At 33.5% G+C, this 5,000-nt stretch overlaps 1 protein-coding gene across 2 annotated transcripts in view; it reads right to left on the bottom strand.

Annotated features, from left to right (window-relative positions):
• The window catches only part of LOC144956940 (uncharacterized), a 73,778-nt gene that overhangs the window by 50,865 nt on the left and 17,913 nt on the right, over positions 1-5,000 (bottom strand). Inside the window, exon 1 of one of the 2 annotated variants that reach the window (XM_078887775.1) lies at positions 1,556-1,675. The exons of the other annotated variant lie outside the window; for it this stretch is intronic. The gene's annotated coding sequence lies outside the window, so the exon portion shown is untranslated. Of the gene's footprint in view, positions 1-1,555; positions 1,676-5,000 lie in introns of those variants that run through there. 2 annotated transcript variants of the gene reach the window in all.

Raw genomic sequence — 5,000 nt, 5'->3', positions numbered from 1 at the left:
GGAATTCACACTGTAACATCGTGGTAAGGTAAACGGTGCTGCTCGAAGCTCTAAGAAATAAATAAAAATGTGAACAAAACAGAACGAATGAAACACTACAGATGAATGAGATAATGTGATAGTGACGTTGTTAAGATGAATAAATAAAAACATTGATGGGTAGGAAATAGTATGCATTTGAATCTGCTGAATAAGCATCATTTAAAGAATGCTGACCGATATGAAGCACGCTTTTATTGTAAAAATTACATGATATTAATATATAAAAAGGACAAATCGATCTAACTTATTGGTTACAGGAGCCAACATTGAAGAAGATCCATGTAAAAGTCTCCCAGGTCTACAGGATCAACCAAGAAAATACTGGGTAGCTGCAAATAGACTACGGTCAAAACATACAAGAACAGCTGCCAACATGTACAAATGGGGGCTCCAAGAATCACCAACATGCCCAAGGTGCAACAAAGCACCACAAGATGCAAACCACCTCGTACTAGATTGCCCAGAGACAAAACTGGAAGGGGGATTTGAAACCATCAACAAATGTGATGATGACTTCCGAACCTGGATTGATACCTTGAACATAGAATTGTAGCCGAACGATACTACTAAATGGTTACAGGTGTAAACGTAGAAGACATCAAAGAAATCATAATAACGGAGAGTAGAATACAAAATTTAATGGTAATGTGGAATGTGGACAAAAATAAAGTTACGAGACCAGATGGCAATTTGAATAAATGCAAAAGAACATTTGCTAACTCTCTCGTTACCATCCATTTTCAGGATTTTCCCCCTATATCACACACCTAAATAACACAAAAACATTTTTTTTCCACTCAAACACAATTGCGATACATATCTAATTTCTTTAGCAAAACATATTCTACAACACACTGTTCATTTTCTTTAAATTTTATGATGTACAAAAGAAATTTGAATAAGAAAAAAGTTGGTTGTATCGTAACGAATGTGACTATTCTCCTATAGTTGGTAAGGAGACGGTTAAAGACATTGGTTCAATCTCTGCACATTCCATCCTGAACAAGTGAGAAATTGTGACCTACTGGAGAGATGCCAAAATCACACCAATCTTTAAGACATGAGAAAAAGACAAAGCCATCCTTCTCACCAGAACAACTACACATGCAAAGAAATACCCTTCAACAGTCGTAACGTCACTTCCCTCGTCATGACGCATGGTAACTTAGTAACTGGCTCCAAACTAGCGGAACAATGGCGGACGCCTTTATGAAATATTTATCCGGATAATCTCCGACGCCATGAGCCTCATGGCTCTGAAGAACTACTATATAAGAAATGATAGTGGTTTCCGAGATTTTGGGTGGAGTAGCGGTATTTAAAAAAAAGGATTTATAACTGTTTAAATTAATCATACTATTAAAACTTCTTTTTGTTAGTTGATGCTATGCGTTTAGATATAATAATCACAATATTCACCAGCCTGATATGAGTACCAAACACACAAAACGCTGTGTTCATCCTTAAACGTTTATAGGTGGGATGATAATACGATGTAATGAGAACTACTCACCAAAATGGATGTTTTAGAAAATCAGTAAAACAAAGAGCTGAGTGACGTCAATTTCGTTCTTTCTATATACAACTTATTTTTTTCTCCTTTTCAGCATTACTTACTAGTCTCAATCTCAACTCCAACAACATTACCTTGTTTTGAACATTCCTGGTAAATTAATTAAAGGACTGCTAAGCCAGAGCGATCTAATCAATTAGGGTGATAAATATTCATGTATAGGTTTTTATTAATAATTAATAACAATTATGACGGTTGTTATACCTTGTGATTGCACCCACGGTATAGTCTGAGTAATCCTGAGGTTTGGCACAAATACAGGGGTGATTCATAATGAAACATGAACATTTCATGTGTACTTTTTATACGTTTTATATAGTAGAGTTTATCATATTATATAAGGTTTGATTTGTATTTTAGTGATGTAGCTTAGTCATGATTTGAGTAGGTGGTTATGTAATGTGTATATGTTTTAACTGAATGACCATATTTACTCTTTATATAATTTTGGTCTAATACTCAATCAATCAATGTATCTATCTATTAAAATATTCATCAATCTATCCATCAATCTATCCCTTTATTAGTAAATCTATGTATAAATGTATCTCTCCATCAATTAATATATATATATATATATATATATATATATATATATATATATATATATATTTATATATATATATATATATATTTATATATATATATATATATATATATATATATATATATATTATTCTCACCTCATTTGCTTTTTTTCCTCCTACAACGAGTGCTCCACAAATTCTTTGGAACGCGAGTTATTTATTATTCTCACCTCGTTTGTTTTTTTTCCTCCTACAACGCTGTTTCCTCCATCCGCTGGTATTTTGGAGGATTCTTCAGGGAGATTGTTGTTAAGTTGTGGACATAACAGCATCCTCTCTGACATAGCTTAACAAGCAAACTCCCTGAAGAATCTTTATACACCAGTGGATGGAGGAAACAGCGTTGTAGGAGGAAAAAAACAAACGAGGTGAGAATAATATATAACTCGCGCTCCAAAGAATTTGTGGAGCACTCTTCGTGATCCAAGACATTCCCTAATATATATATATATATATATATATATATATATATATATATATATATATATATATATATATATATATATATATATATATATATATATATATATATATATGTAGCTGCAGCAGCAACAATATCAGTATACTTCATTCCTTTGACGATTCAAACATTTTTATCTTAAAGTAAGAAAAAGTAACAATAGGAAATTAAATAGAAGCAACAAAAACAGATAATGTGGACGTTTCGGGTTTCCCCTTTATCAACGAAGCAAGTTTAATGAAACACTTCAGACGAATTAGGGAGGTGATATTCTACCGTTATATTTCTCCTTGAGCTTAAAGCAGTCGTAACATTTTCATTATCTTACTGAAAGCAACACAACACAATAATTTCCTCATACAGGCATATTATTATATTATTCTTATCATTAATTAAAGCGTTATGCTCATAATGGCATTAATTAATTATCATAATGAATGAGCCGATATGTTCCAGACATTAATTATTTGTAATTTTATAGATGCACTCAAGTAATATATTATTATATATAACTGGAAATATAAAGAATGTAAGAATGTGGATGTATTGAATTGTGCTTCTACGTTGAAAGACCTCAGAGACGTCATGTCCTGTCGTACATGTTAAATAATGCTGTTGACCAGGTACCCCTTGTAAAGCGCTTTGAGCACATTTAGTGGATATTGCGCGATATAAAGCTCAATATTAAAGACGTTTTAATTGTGGGTTTTACTCACTCAATCCTAACACCGACTATATCCGTCGTAGTTTACTAAGGTTACTTTTATCCCATTCCAATTTAATTTATTAAATTTCTCTGAGGCAAATTATAGGCCAAGTATCAAAGCTAATGTTTTTAGTTTTTACATGTTAATGATAGTTGAATAAAACTATCTATCTATGTACATGCTCAATTTTAATACATTTTTTCCAATTTTGAAAAGTAGAAGAAAACTAGGATTGAGTGAGTTAAGACGAACTGCTTACTATTATGTGCGCCTATGTGGTCTAGTGGTATGACACTCGCTTTCGGATCGGAAGGTCCTGGGTTCGAGCCTCGCTCGGCGCATAGTTGAGTGCTTGGAAAAGGTTCTTTACTCACATTCTCTCACCGTACTCAGGTGTAAAATGAGTTCCCTGTCGTTAAAAGCGTTGTCTCAGTCCGCAAAAAATATAATATCGCCTAACAGGCGTCATGTCTCGTCCTATATGTTAAGTGTTGCTGTTGGCCAGGGACCCCTTGTAAAGCGCTTTGAGCACGTTAAGTGAAAGTTGCGCTATATAAAAGCTCTTTTTTATTACGAAAAACTCGTAGAATTGCGAAATGTTGGTTCCAGCTTCAGAACTTCATGAGCGTCTCAGTGTCATTAAAACTCTCCTTACCAGCCACTTTCAGAATTTTCCCCAAAACTTCACACGCACCCAACATAAAGACATTTCTTACTCAAACAGAAAAGCAACAAGCACATTCTATACATAATATATTAACTCTATTTCAGAATGTCAAGGTTTTATAGCTATAGCAAAAAGAAATGAAATCTGGATGAGAAAAGTGACGGTTGCATCGTTACAAATGTGACGATTTTCCAATATGTGGTAAGGAGAGTGTTAAAACTTATTTGACATGAACGTTGATGCCAGGCAGACTACATCATTTTAAGGATTTTGAAGTGTTATTTAATCCTTGCCAAAGTAAATTGTTGGTCTATAAAGTTAATTATAATATAGTGACTACAATTTCTATCTCCTAAAAACTACGTTTTATTTTTTATTTTCTAAGTAGGCAGGCCTGGTTTAACCCCCTCCTTACCATCCATTTTTCGGATTTTCCCCAAAACTACACACCCAACTAACACAAAAATATATTTTTTATCACTCAAACACAATAGCGGTAAAGTTCTTGCGATAAATAATTTCTTTAGCAAAACATGCTCTACAACACACTGTTCATTTGCTTTAAATTTTATGATGTACAAAAGAGATTTGAATAAGACAAATGTTCGTTGTATCGTAACGAATGTGACGATTTTCCTATAGTTGGTAAGGAGGAGGTTAAGATACACTCTTAGCTACTTGACACAAGAGGGAAGCCTTCCAAAGGGTATGATATTGTGTAGGCTACTTTGATAACGATGTGAAAAAGTGTGTATGGAATATTTCTCTCATATTTTGAGTAGGTTGGACAAATTTCTTATTAAAATACAAAATGACAAATTAGGGAGCAGTCACTGGTATAAGATAAAGATCGAATAAGTGTGTATGAAAAGTCAGGATTGGAGTTTATAACCAGGTTTATATGGAAGTGTTTGGGACGTGTCGTTGAGAAGTTAATTTATAGATGACGGTAAGGGAATAGACA

Source organism: Berghia stephanieae, chromosome 11 (assembly GCF_034508935.2).
Source record: "Berghia stephanieae isolate SIO BIC M18660-M18661 chromosome 11, UCSD_Bste_1.3, whole genome shotgun sequence".
In the NCBI taxonomy this organism is placed as follows: Eukaryota; Metazoa; Mollusca; class Gastropoda; order Nudibranchia; family Aeolidiidae; genus Berghia; species Berghia stephanieae.
Note: the sequence above shows the minus strand (reverse complement) of the source record. Positions and strands in the feature narration are given on the sequence as shown.